This window comes from Lissotriton vulgaris, chromosome 4_1 (genome assembly GCF_964263255.1).
Source record: "Lissotriton vulgaris chromosome 4_1, aLisVul1.2, whole genome shotgun sequence".
Taxonomy (NCBI): Eukaryota; Metazoa; Chordata; class Amphibia; order Caudata; family Salamandridae; genus Lissotriton; species Lissotriton vulgaris.
In genome coordinates, this window is record NC_141691.1 from 1,239,359,147 (window position 1) to 1,239,374,357 (window position 15,211).

Consider the following 15,211-nt stretch of genomic DNA (forward strand, 5'->3'; position numbering starts at 1 on the left):
AGAAGCAACGTAAAGGTAAAGGAAGGGGACTTGTGCCTCATGGTTTAATGCTGCCTGTAGAAAGGCTAAAACAGATCTACTAGCGGCGATGAAGCAGCAGCACAACATCTCCCTGGTAAGAACTAAGAGAAGGGAGTATAAATGTCTAATTGCCAACGCCAAGACTGAATGGGACTATAGTAATTGGGCAGACATGACCGATGCGCTCAAAAACCAAGATGCCAGGAGATTTTGGCAGATCGTCAAAAACGGCTCGGCTGACGCCGCTCCGGCAGGGGAGGCCAACATTGCACCTAGATTGTGGGAGGTCCATTTCAGATCCCTATACACCGAGGCTGACATGGACCCTGATCAGGCTCAAGTAGATTCGATGACAGGCATGACCACTACGCCACTTCTGGACACAGATAAAATTAGTCTGGCAGAAGTAGGCGCAGCTATTGCTAGACTTGCCACTGAAAAAGCACCTGGGATGGACAAACTCCCAGGCGACCTATTTAAAAGCGAACCCACGATCTGGGGCCCATATCTACAGGTTTTATTTAACGCAATCCTGGAGGGGATGCCAGTGCCTGTTACTTGGCTGGGGGCAGAGATTGTACCCATCTTCAAGAAGGGCTCTTCTCTGCTCCCAGCCAACTACAGGCCCATTAGTCTAATAGACGTCCCCCAAAAGATCTTCGCTAGGCTGATCTTGGACCGTTTACTAGAATGGACCGAAGATCACTCAGTCCTGAGCACATACCAGGTGGGTTTCAGGAATAAAGTGTCCACTGTAGACCAAGTCTTCCGACTTTCCATGATATTTTGGAAAACGGTACAGCTGGAGCGTGGCAGCCTCTACACTGTATTCGTTGACCTAAGAGCGGCCTTCGATTTAGTACAGCGCATGAAACTTTGGTCTGTGCTCTCTGGTCTGGGGGTCCCACAATACTTATTATCTATGATTATCAGACTACATACTGATAATTACGCCCAGGTAAGATGTGGCCGGGAAGGGACACTCTCCAACAAATTCCCCGTTGACAGGGAGGTTAGGCAGGGCTGTGTGCTTGCACCTACCCTGTTCTGCCTCTTTGTCATAGGGGTAATAGCGCACTTGAATGGTGTTGAGGATGCTGATGCTCCCAAGCCTGGAGGCAGCAGGGTGCCCACAATAATGTTTGCTGATGACACAAGTCTCCAATGGGAATTCAGCGCGTTCTCAGCGGCTTCCAGGCTTTTTGTAAAGATCACGGCCTAGAGATCAATGCTTCAAAGACCAAATATATGGTCTTCAACCCCCATCTAGAGTTCGCTCCAACCCGTGTATTGGATCTAATAAGCTGGAGAGGGTCCGAACCTTTGACTATTTAGGGATTACCCTTAACGAAAAAATGTCATGGGCACACCAACGGGAAAAAGCGCAATTAAAGTTGGCCCAAATAGCAGGCGGAATTACCAATCTAGTCGCCATGTATAAATCCACTTTTAAGCCGGTGGGTCCCGCCCTAGAGATTTATAGAGCACAAGCCAGGGGAGCGGCTATGTATGGTAGTGAACTTTGGGGCCACACGTGTAACCGGGATCTGGTAGTAACCGAGAACATTTTTATCAGACAGCTCCTACTACTACCTTCTAGCACACCCTTGCTGCCTATTAGACTCGGCCTAGCTTTGAGACCTTTGGACGAAGACATGGGCCTGCAGCCCTTGTTATTCTGGCGTAGGATCTGGACAGTTCCTGAGTTATCCAACTATAGGGTGGAACTGCAAGAAATTCTCACTTTACCAAACATCGGGAAAATCCCTTGGTTAAATTTCATTAAGAAAGAACTAATGAAATTGGGGATTCCTACCCTTTGGCTTGACCCGCTTAGATCATGTCCAGGGGTTACACGGAGGCAGCTGATTACCCTGTACCAGGAAAGTAAATTTGCTATCCATATGCAAGGAACTTCCCCTGGCACCCTGTCATCTTTTTTAATAATTAAGGACAGATATAGGTTTGAAATCATCCTAGACACTATAGCCCCTACATCAATTAGGAAACTGTATCTCCAATGGAGGTAGGGTAGCTTACCGCTACGCGCCCTCACCAGTAAATGGGCCGACTCATCCCCGTCTTATTGCCTCTGATGCAAATCCGATCAAGAAACTGATTTGCACATATTGTTTTGTTGTAATGCATATGTGCAGGCGCGGAGAAAATGGATTGTCCCATTATGCAAAAACTTGGGTTTTTCCCGCTGCCTGCAAGCATACAGGGTTTTAAAGACTGATCTATCTGGTCATATTGTTTTTGCTTTAGCCAAATATTGGGGGTCTGTCTGGCACAAGAGGAGATATCTTCTAAATGGGGACTTATGAAAAATTGTTATAATGGAAAATCCTGAGTTAGATAGTCCAAGAATGTCTATATTTGTATAACGTTTTTACAAGTTTTTATGCTTGTATATATCTTAATATGGAGAGTTATGGAGAGGTGTGGCTCACTGGTTAGAGGCGGCAGACCCGAGTGCAGAGAACGGCCCGGGACCAGGGTTCGATTCCCGACGCGGCAGGGTCTTGGACCAGGATCAGCGGACTGATAATTCTCGCATCGGTGCCTACTCCGACCAGGGAGCACACTCGGCAACTCTGGGCATTAGCTTGCCTCATCTCCACAACGGCCCCACACAAACGCCGGGGATGCCTGGTTTCACCTTGGAGACCCCCAGGAGGGACTATCTCACAGGGAAAGCCAGGACGGGTTCCCCAGCGGTCTATAGCGCTACGAGGCCTCCGGGTAGCAGTGCGCTTCACAAGACACAACAATTTACAATATCTATTATTTTATATTCAATGTTATCTGTACCTTTTATGGCACATGATGCCGAAACAAAGATGATGATGATGATGATATGGTATTAAAGTGTTGTTCAAAGTTATCGAGGTGCTTTTCAGATGCTAGGGTTGGGTATCAAGAGGGGGTTTACCCAAGAAAAGTCACTGGGACCTGGGTCATATTAGTACTGAGAGGGAAGGGGTCCCAGTGAAAAATGACTAATTACCACAAATTAAATAATAATAGTAATACACTTAATGGATCCACAATGTTTTATTCACAATGTAGACATAACCAGGATATAGTATCCAACAATGCTCATTTCGAAAAGGTTGAATAGTGCCCCTGGGAGTGAGGGAGAAGTGATAAAGTGAGGATGGTGCAGGTAGGGAGTAGTGACAATAAAATCAGACAATAATCTGACACATTTATAAGTCAATTGAAATGTACAGACGATCATGAATCCAAATGTATCACTTAAAAAACCACATGCCCCACGTAATACATTAAATGTAACAATTTCAAATGCAAGGCTGGAAAATAGAGGACAGTTGGCGATGTTTCAACCCACAGATGGTGCAGGAATTAGTGGAACCCTTGCGGCGGGGTCTTAATCAGGACAGGATAGGGACTAGCAACCTATTTATTCGGTGCTCATCGTCATTTATCATTGTGGAGAACCTCAGTGTGAAGAACATGAATTCATCTTGATTATTACCACTAGCGTTATGGCGGGATTCGAAAACAGGCCCGGGGATGCTGGGCACTGGAAATCCAAAGATTTATCAGAGAGTTAAGTATTTGTTACGGTCGTCCCCACGTAGTAAGCAGGTGCTGGGAGTAAATCGGGAGTCACCCTGGTTATGTCTACATTGTGAATAAAACATTGTGGATCCATTAAGTGTATTACTATTATTATTTAATTTGTGGTAATTAGTCATTTTTCACTGGAACCCCTTCCCTCTCAGTACTTTCAGATGCTTGGATAAGTATGGTACCCGATTTGAAGATGGAGATATCAATTTCGCTAGAAAAGGAGGAAGATTGTGTGGTGAAGAGTTTAAAACCTTAGGGGATGTTACGTGAATTAGGGATTAGGATGTGATTTAGGAATATGCTTTTCCATTTAGAGGGGCGTTTAGTGAAGAAGATGAGGTTGGTGACAAGTGAAGAGTTAAGGCTGTTATGGTGATCAGCGAATACGGTTTCAGGATGGAGACAGATAAGTTTGTGTTTGAGTTTTTTTTACTATGTGTAGAGAGACAGGATGGTTAGATGATAGACCAAGAGTTAGGGCCAAATTTGGAGATGTGAGGAGTTGAGGTTGAAGGTGGAGGTGTGAGTGGAGGCATCGTTTAGAGAAAGTAAGGGGGGCAAAGAGAAAGCACACCGGAGTGAGTACACACTGGTTTCTAAGGGAGTGTGGAGGATGGTGCTAAGGGAAGAGGGGAGGTAAAATAAGTGAGAACAAAGCTGGTTACTCCGGAAAGTTGAGTGGGTGGAATTTAACTTAATCATAAAAGGTGAGGGAGTAACGTAGTTGAAGGAGATAACATTTTAGCAAGTGAGGATGTAAACATAAGTTCAATGTGTGAGGTATTGGCATAAGTATATAAATAACAGTTTAAGGTGAGGGAGAGGCGGCCCAGAGAAATTAGTAGATAGGGTTGTATAGTAGGGGAAGGAGTTGGACAATATCCTGAACCAAATAGACACTTAGGGTATAAATGTGATCTAACCCTAGTAACATAAGCAAACACATAGAGAAAAGAGGGCAAAGTGATAGAAGGATTAAAGGATTAAACATAGAAAGCAGTCGGTAGAGTACCGTGGGACATATTACAATGGACGGCAATGGGGGAGAACTGAGCAGAGGAGAATCAAAAGATACAATAACACAGAGTATATAACAAAAAGAGGATATAGCATAATGAACAGTCCTGTTTACATTGATATAAAATAGAAGGCGTCACAAAAAAAGCATAATCAAACAATATAAAAGAAGTGCAAAAATAAAACATTAAAAACATTGTGAACTGAATGTGATCAAAAAGCTGTTAGCCCGGAGGGAGCTAGAGATAGAAGGAAGTAGGAGATAATGAAGATAACTAGAATAGAAGGGGTATATGTAGGAGGGGCATTCAGAATGGAGAATCAGTGGGATGGGTGATAAAATTGAGGGAGGTGGTAAAGGTAAAGTAATGAAGAATACGTAGTGTAATTGAGTGGGAAGAATAATAATTAAAAGGCGGAATAAAAGAAGGAAAGAAGAGAAAGGGAAGTAAGTGGAAAGAGGGAGTTATAATTATAAATAGCAGAGGGTAATATATGTTAACAGAGTGCAGGGGAGAGAGGGACATATCATCAGGAAACAGTCGCTTAAATATAGAGAGTAGAAATTGAAAGGAATGACCTATAAATTAAGAGAACATGATCAAAATAAAATGTTTAGACGGAGGAAGGACTAATAAAAAAATAGACAGTAATACAAATTAGAGAGTTAAAGGCGAAGAAAGATATGCAGTGCAGAATTGAGAAAGAACAACATTGAAATAATAAATTCAAATATAAATTAATAAAGTGCACAAAGTGAACAACAGTGAAAATAACAATTCCATGCATAAGTTTATAAAGTGCACAAAGTAATAAGGTAGAGAGTAGTGTGCATATCACAGGGCAATCTAGTGGGGGGGGTGGAGATAATATCACAGATAAATAGGTGTAAAATATAGTGCGAACAACTAGTGGAGAGGGAGTATAAGGTAAGAGAGTGGGTATAGGGGAGTGGGGCTGCAATCCAAGATGTGCAGGGTTGTGGAATGAAAGATTAAGTGATAAAAAAGGGATGTCGGGGCTACTTTCAAGATGGCTGCCGAATTAGTGAAGGTGATGATAGTCCTTTTACAGTGTCCGTTACTCAGATTGGCAGGGGGGAGTAACAAAATGTGTCTGAGTTAAAAGTTGTTGATTGACCGGCGAGTAAACAAAAGACAAAATGCGTTCCAATAAGTTAGCTTCTCACAAAGGGAAAAGTAAAAAATAGCAAGAAATCATGACCTGTCCAATGGTTTCAGGGAAGTAAGATATATGGTCACATGCTTCCCTTCAGAGGTATCTAGTCCGGGGTTTCAGCTCCATTGGTAAAGATGGGAGCAAACTGTACGTTTCCTAGCACTCCTGTTCGTTTTTTACCGAGCAGGATTTTGCAGTCCTACCGATGCTCACGCATCTCGCGGACACGGCCAGAGCGCCAGACAACCACAGGTCCGGAGCAGCCCCCAGGGATCAAGGCGAGGGGGTCAACAGGCCGCGGCATCAGGATGGCGGTATCGGGGTGGCAGATGAGGGCCACAGACGCCCGGACTGGCCTCCCAGGCACAGGGAAACAAGCGGCGTCCACACGCACGCACAGGGCTCCAATCAGCGCCGGGATCAGTGGGTCGGGGTCGGTGTCCGGGTCAGAGCCCCAAGATGGTCTGAGCAGGTGGCGAGTGATCAAGCCAGCACCGTAGGAGCCAATCTCAGACTCGGCGCTCTCAAGATCAGGGCAGTATATCACGAAGTGCAACTTGCCTGAAAATGAGCCAGACTGCAAGGACGTGGACGCCAGGAGGAAGCAGCAATCTCATGTCCGGAGAGGGGAACAGCCGGAGGCATCAGCCGGGCACATCGAAGCTCCCACCAGGAGCTAAAGAGCAGCACGCCGAGCACCTCAGGAGTCGGAAAGCAGAGATCACGGTAAGTGAAAGTCCCAAATCGAATTATGTTAGGTTGTGTAGACGGGCGTTGCAATCCGGTCCTAGGAGGTGGGAAGAGGCGGGTAGGCTGGGTGGTTTATCCGGGGATTTGCACCAAAAGGTGATCCCTAAACCTGGAGCTCCTCCTCAGGCAGCCATCTTCATATTGCCACCATCGATATGTGTGCATCATGCACAAGAATGTAATGCCTGAGTGTAACACTCTTAATGGTAATTCACTTATGACGCATCAGATAGTGTGTTTATAGATATCAACCTTCCATTGTTTTCATAATGTGTACTAACTCGCATGTGTAGGCTCTGTTTGCCCTTTCATATTGTACATGCATGAGAATGTTCTGATGGCCAACTTTTGACTTCAGTGTGAGAGCCCCTGGCATGCACAAAAACTGCCCAATTAGCCAAGGACACATCAGTAAATGGACAGAGTGAAACATATGTGTGGTCTTTCACCATATTTCTCAATGAGCTATTTTAGGAATGAGAATTGCACACGACAGGCCTACACCTTGTGAGAAGAGTGTGAGAATGTATGGTCCTAAATGTGACCTCCATTACACAGGTCACCATTCACTGGCCAAGGACATTGACGGGTGTCTTGTGTTGGAAACAGTGAGTCTGCCCCAAAACATCATTTCAAATGTATTGTTTGTATTGCTCACTCACATTCTGCATCACAAATGAGGGTCTTCTTCACATTGGCTTCTGTGCTGGCACTCTGCAAGTGTATGAGATGGCAAGGTACTGTGTCCATCATCATACCTGTATACATTTCTATGAGATTATCTGATGCAAACATACTACATGTCATGCTATATGGCCTCTGCTCAACATGTATGTATTGTTGTGCTATGTTTTTTCATGCTCATCTTTTGACACACAGTGGTACATGAACCAGTGTCACTAAAACTTCCTCTTCTTGCCTCCCATGCCTGTAGCTTAATGTCCCCAGTGTAAGGCCATATGGAGGGCCTTTGCATGCAAGGTGCGGGCTCTGGGTATCTCCAACCAATGCCACACACTGTCACAAGAGGTGGGATGAGATCTGACGGCTGAGCAAAAATGTGGCAGAGATGATGCTAGGGATGCTCCCTAGGACTGGAAGGTTGGCACGCAGGAGCATGACACCACTAATGGCCTGTATCTTGGCAGTGGCACAGCCAGAGCTGTATGGACGTTTGAGGGCCCATCAGCAGCAAGTTGGGGGTGAGTATTCTGCAAAGGGTTACATTGGATGTGAGTGACTGCATGTATCCCAACCCTGAGCCAGTGCAGAGCTCAGTGATGTTTCTAGTGTGATGCAATGTACTTTCTCATGTGTTTAATACAATGCCCCTTGACATTGCAAGATGAGATGAGGCCTTCTGACTTCTTCTGCATTATGGTTGTCATGGACATCACCAGGCAGTGAACAGCAGTGTGCATCATCTGAGTGTGCATTTGTAGATTGTGCAGTGCTTAACTTGGAAATTGTGATAACTACACATCTGACACCAATGTGCAACTGTAGTTGTGCTTCAAAGCACAAAATGGTGTTATCAGTAGCTCATGGCAATGCAAAAGGATTTTGGAAGTCAGTATCTGTGTTGTTCCCTTAAAGTGACTCCATATGTGACAGAGGCAACATGTTGAGATGTATATCTATCTAACCTACAGGCACGTAGGTATGCTTACAGAGATTAGTATGTTAGGTTTCAAGGTGGCACGGGCCATATATTTGACTGTTTCAATGTCACATGGGTCAATAATGTCAACTATGAATGTTTCCATGAATCTTTTGATGATTGCATAAAGGTTGCACATCCAGACTGCACATGGTGGTGGGCAACATGGGGCTATCATTTTCTGTTTTTGTACTTTGCTTGCATATGATGTCTGTGAGTGTGGCACTATACTGAACCTACGTCTCTGTCTATTGCAGCATCTACTGAGTGCAGAAAAGAACAGGGGATGGACACCAGTGGTGAAGCTTCTGCCACAACTGCTACACATGAGCTCACTGACACTGATGTGACCAGCGCCTCAGAGGGGAACAGTAGTGCCCTGGAAGAATCAAACCTGGAAACACCAACCTCAACATCATCAGACTCCAGTGGTCGACTCCTCAATGTTGACGGTCACAGGGAGTTTGACCCCTTCCACCACACATTGTCAAGTTCCCACCCTCCAGGCTGCTACCACTAGTGCTGTCCAAGTCTACAGCCTAGAAAGGGTAGCGTTTCCTTCCCCCCAAGGCACCGCTGCCTCTGTCCCTGTCTCCCCTGCTGCCCTCAGTGTGGAGGCGGTGGACCTTTTGCACCAGCTGTGTGTGGGTTGGGCTGCTCTCCTGAATGTCTACCAGGGTCATGACAAGAAGTTGGCACAGGTAGTTGCCTTCATGGAGGGCATTCATTCTGACATGGGTGGGCTACACAGAACTGTCCAGTCTTTGTCCTCCACAGTGATGGCAGTCATTCAGCAGTCAAAGGCTCCCAGTCCAGCTCCAGCCCCTTCAGCAACCACCCTGCCAGTGGCACCACCTGATGGGATCGCCAATGTCACAATCCTCAAGTACCAAGTCCTCCACAAGCAGCACACAACTGCAGCCCTCCAAGCAGCCCAGAGCACAGACACCATCCCCAAAACACAGAAAAAGCACACAGGAGCGCAAAGACAAAAGCCCTTCACCTGACACTTAGGGGCATCCGGCCAATAAGCAGGCCTTAGCCTTACATTCCTCCAAATCACCCCATCCAAGGGCACTCCCATCCCAAAACCTGCTCCCAAAGACAAACAAACAGTTTCCCTGTCTGCTGTGAACCTGGTGCCTGCAAAGCACATACACCTCTCTAAGGCAGATTTACCCACAACATCAACTCCTAGCCACAACCCTGTGAAGCTGGGGGGTTTACCTGGACAACAGGGGAAAAAGGGGAAAAAGGGGAAAAGGCAAGGGTACCCCAAGCATACCACCAGATCCAGTAAATTCCCAAAGGGAGAGCCACCTGTACCTGAAACACCTTTGGTGGAGATTGAGTCTGTTGTGCCCACCCCACTTCGCACTCCTGACAAGACAGTTGTTGGGTATCGAATCCCAAAGAAGTTGAAACCCAGCCCTCAACATTCACCCTCACACACTGTGTCTCATGGCAGCATGTCTCCGCCTCCCCGTGCCACCACACAACCCGGTCCAAGCAGCCCTCAGGCTCCCAAAGACACTGATGCCTCTACTTCAGCCAGTCCTCTCTCTCCCAGGGTCCACTCCTCTAACTGGCCCAGACAATCAGCAAGGACCTTGCTGTTTGTCATTTTAGATGCCCATTCCCTGTGCGCTTTCTCATGCACACATGTACATACTTTGACCTGTGAATGGGGGGTCATTGTCAGTAGTGTTGATGTGTGTGTGACCCTGCAAATCCAAGTACACACATGTATGATCCAGGTGCTGAGTGCCTGTTTCTTTAAATTGTCAGCCATGTGCTTCAGAGTGTGGGCACATGTAGGAGTTGTAGGTTGGGCACTGTGCAGTGTGTTGGTGTGTCCTTGCACACCTGGGGGTCACCTACTTGTTGTCGCTGCCAGTTGTGAGTATGCAGATCGTGTGACTGCCAAGTCTGTGTTGTGTTTTGTTGATGAGCCATGTGTCTTGATTCTGTTTGTTCTCACTGTGCAGACCTGCTCAGCCACACTGACATAATCTGTGAGTTTTCTCATGCATTGCAGTCACTTAACCCATTTTTGGCTCCAGTATGTGGTATGTGGAGTCATACCATCCCCTTCAGGTGCTTCTGATGCCTACACATTGTGAGTTACTCCTCTAAGTGTTTGTGGACTGTACACTCCTCACCTCCTCATTCCTTTAGTGACACATAGTAAGGTAAATGCCTTTGCCACATATGAGCATTTTATATATTAGCTAATCCAACATAATGTGTGTTTGGTAATCCCACAGGCCTTGAGAAATGATATGTAAGAATGTGGCATACTGTACATTGGGAGTTGTGCACATGTATAATAAAAAGTTGAGAAAAGTCTGTTTTCACTGTGTAGGAAGAATTGCATTATCCAGGAGCAGAACTATCTATAAAGAAAAATGTTTAATGAGCTTGCCTGGGAAAACCCTGAAATAATGAACAAATATTAATATTCACTTAGTTTTGGAATTCCAATTCAAAGGTGAAAATAGATTTTTGATAAGTTTTCTGAAAAAGTAATTCAATAAAATGTATTTTGTGTTGCTTTAGAGAAAACTTTAAAATGTGTTTACCTCTCAACCTTACTCTGAAGTCATAATAGATACCCTTATCTGGCTTGCCAACTAACCTGTACCTGGAAGCTAATGGCTTGCAATCATCTAAGCACAGAATGCATAGGGGTTGTCAGCAAATGATGATTTAGCAGAGAATTGGCAGCTGGGGGTTGGATAGCAGGAATGGCTGACAGAACAACAATTAATTTTAATAGTGCTTTCCTTGACTTGGAAATGCCAGCTAGGGCTGTCAAGAACAGCTTTAATTCATTGCTGGGGCCAACCAATATTTATGGGGCAAAACCTGTCAAGAACGAGCCTAGTTGACAAGGGACTCTCTGCTCCACTGATATTACTTGATCTCAGTGCAGCATTTGACACCATCTCTCACAGTATCCTGCTCGACCCCCTTTCTGATGTTGGCATAAGGGGAATTGCTCTTGACTGGCTAACCTCTTTCTTAGATCAGCGCTCTCCAAATTAATTCCAACACAGGCACCTCCGGTGTCTATCAGTCCCCTTATGGTGTCCCCCAGGGCTCGGTGCTCAGCCCTTTGCTTTTTAACTTATACGTGGCCCCTCTTGCCCGTATCGCGGAAAATGAAGGCCTAACCATGTTTAGTTACGCTGACGATTCTCAAATAATCTTCTCACTGTCTAGTACAGACAAGGACTCACCTTCGCCCCTGAAATCTGGCCTTGCCAAAATCGCAACCTGGATGCGGACCAATCTGTTGAAACATAACAGAGAAAAAACAGAGGTTCTAATCTTTGGTCCCAGCCCTGATCTATGGAATGCCTCCCACTGGCCATCCATCATGGGCCCTTTTCCTATCCCATGTGACCAAGTCTGTAACCTAGGTATAACTATCGACAAAGGACTTACGATGCAGCCTCAAGTCGGGAAACTCACTGCCATGTGTTTTATAATCCTGAGATGGCTCCGTAAGATAATATGGATGCTCCCCGAAGACACCAAGAAATCTGTAGTCAATGCCCTAATCACCTCAAGGCTTGACTACGGGAATGTCCTTTACCTAGGGGCAACCCAAGCTGTAATGAAACGACTGCAGCGTGTACAATATGCTGCGGCCCATCTGTTGCGCAAGTGCCACAGAAGAGAACACATGTCGGAACACCTAAAAATTTTGCATTGGCTTAAAATTGAGAGCAGAGTAACATTTAAGACTCTTTGCTTTATGCATAAGATCAAATTTGGCTCTGCCCCAAGATACCTAAAATCCCTGGTTCATACCTATCTTCCCACTCGGCATCTTAGATCCTTTTCCCAGGGCCTTTTTAGTGTGCCAAAAGTCCGGCTTTCCAGAATGGGAGGCAGGTCTTTTTCCTACCTAGGTCCTAAGTTATGGAATTCCCTCCCCCTAAAAATGCGCACTGAAACCAATCTCGTCACTTTCGGTAGATTCCTGAAAACCTGGCTGTTCAACCAGTAGTCTCAACTATCAGGATCCTCAGGGGGATAGAAAGCAAGCCGCCCCCCACTCAAATTATTTTCAACAAAAATGGCCTACCCCTTATAAGCTCTATGGCTAAAGAAAATTTCTGTTTTACTATGACAGAGGATATACATAAGCCTTCTGTCTATATCGACTGCACTGTGTTGCAAGTTTTACCGGCACTAGTGCCTATGTGTGTGTGTCTGGGTGGCCCACCACCAAACTATATATGCCCACTTTCTTCCAGTCGTGAAAAAAGGGGATGGGAGGTTGACAGTGCCTCACGGAAGCAACACCAAGGGGAGGATTCTACCAGGCTGGTACTCGCCTGATTCCTCACTTCTCATCATCAGCTACTGTCAACCCAAAAATAAAATGGGAGAAAAAGAGAAAGTGCATTCAAACCAAAAAAAACATTATGTGTTACACGTGTTAGAACCCAAAGTGATATTGCCCATATCCCTAGTTCGTGGAATGCCGATATATCACAATTAAAAAGAGCAAGGCTAACTGGCAACTACTATCTTTATTCTGTGCTGTTAGCTCACTCTGTTAAAAGTCAACCGACATGTTTCATCACTGTATTTTACTTTACCAGTGATTTCTTCAGGGTTTTGGGTCAGCATGTGAATTGCACCATTACAATTCTTCCCTTATTGTACCTGTAGTCGGGTATAGGACACACAGCACACACATTTAGTTATACATTAGTCCTGTCTCACCAAGTAGCACCGTTTCCGGTGCACATTACAAGTATATTGTGTACTTCTGTTTTCCTGATATGGGTAGAAAATACATTACCAGGTGGCCTCCTCAGACAAGCCTACCCGGCCCCCGTGGAAGAATATATCGTCCTTTGTAAGCCCCTAACTCAGTAGTGGGTCCTTGTTAACCGCCAATCGGTCGGTATCTGTGGCAAGACAGTAAATAGAAGTAAGACAGATAGTACATACACTCTGTCCATGCCTGCCTAAACACATCCATTGTTTTAAGCTTCCTACGCCCGTGTCACTGTATTTTACACCACTCGTAATTCCGCCCCTAGGTACCCCTCAGCATGTAGTGAACCTGCCGCCGAAACTCCTTTGTTCAACCAGTAGACCTGGCCTGGCTAACATCTCCCTCCCTTCCTTTCCCGCACTCAATCTTTCTACCAGCGCCCGGAAACCCTTTTTGGGTAGCTGTAGCGCTTTACAAATCAAATAAATAAAATAAATAAATAAATAGCTCTAACCCTAACAAGTGGGATAACATCTCATCTCAAAAGGGAAGTAGCTACAGGAAGGATCAGCAATCCTCCAGGTAGAGAATTACAAGAGCCATCTTGTTTTATGGTTTCTAGGAACATTTGCAGTAAACCAAGAGATGAAATGCTGAAAGGGAGGTCTGTATAATATAAGAAAGTATTCAGAATTGGATTTTTGTAATTTCTCCAATTGTGGCTTAATGTCCTTTTTAAGATTGGTACTTTGCCATCCTGAGAACAGTCATGTTCTACCACAAATATGTTTTGTTTCACTACATAGGTTAATCATACATTTGTTCCCTGACCATCATTCTCAGCCAAAAATGTGTTGTGCCTAAAATGGAAATCATTTACAAAGGTAATGTGCAAATCATATATGTTAAATGTATATTTTAAATCATTACGTTTTTCTTTATTTTAATTCTGCTAAAATACAGTCAACAGGGGTCTACATAACACTGGTAATATTGCATTTCTGCACTGTAACACACCACATAAAAATGTGTATTTTCTATAAAATGTTGAGTACACATGGAAGTTTGAATCTGTAGACTAAGCAGTTGACAGTTTGAGTGGTTATGACACACTTAACAGTCATAAACACACTATTTTGGACATCTGAAATGGTGGATGCCTGAACTTGCCGGTCAGACATATGGACGCATATGGGTGCAGCAGAATTTGACAGCAGGCTGGGCAGTAAACTCCATGACAGAACCAGCCATATGCTAACGTTGGTGAAAGCAATGTACGAAGACCAATGGCTTTGTCTGTCTACGCTGAAGCCTGCGTACATCGCATGCATGTATGCGGCGGTTAGAAAAAAGCTCAGTTGCCTCCCAACAGAGCAGCCCACAAGACCACCTCCAACATTGCTACTGTTACTGACAGCTGGGACCAGCAATGGCAGGCTGACAAAGTGTGAGTTCCCCTGCCGTCTCACCAGAGGAGCTGGACTTACTGGCGCAGGAGGTCCTCACAATGTACAGGCAGCTCTATTGCTCACCTGATGAACAGGTACATGGTACAAATGTATATGTGAATCTGTCTAACTTGCTTTACCAACCACACAGGCTACAGTGTTCCTATGAGTTCCTGATGAGTAAAGTGTAGGGCTAGAAGAGCAGTGTAATATAGCATTTAACATACATAGGGTCAATGATGTTTGGGATTTGTAAGCCCTTGAAATTGTGCAAGTACAGGTACATTCGTATGTGCTGTGTGTTCTAAGGCTTGAAGACTAGCTAATGTGCATGTAGAAGTATATCTATGTATGTATATATATGATTTACTTGTGATACATGGAAAAGTCACATCAGGGACAATGTGAAAACAAAATATGCAGTCTGTACAACTGTGCATCGAAATGTTTCTGTACAAACCAAATGCCAATGAGGGTATCTATGTGTATTGTCCCATTAACCACTCAGCCTACATCAGGCCACCCCAAACAGTTGTATGGGAGCTTCACTATCTGCCACACACCTTCAGAGTAACACACAGATCATAAGATAATTTCTTAATTTCAAACTTAATGGGAAGCTGTGTGAATGTGACAACTTGATCATCAGGCTGCACATGATAATGCCTGACAATGAGCACTGCTCAGTTGGAATAATGGGATAGCCTGGGCCAGATTCTCAAGAACATACAGCTGAATCCATGAGGTATATCTGTCATATACATATATAATCTGCTGTTTTACCTGCTTGTGACT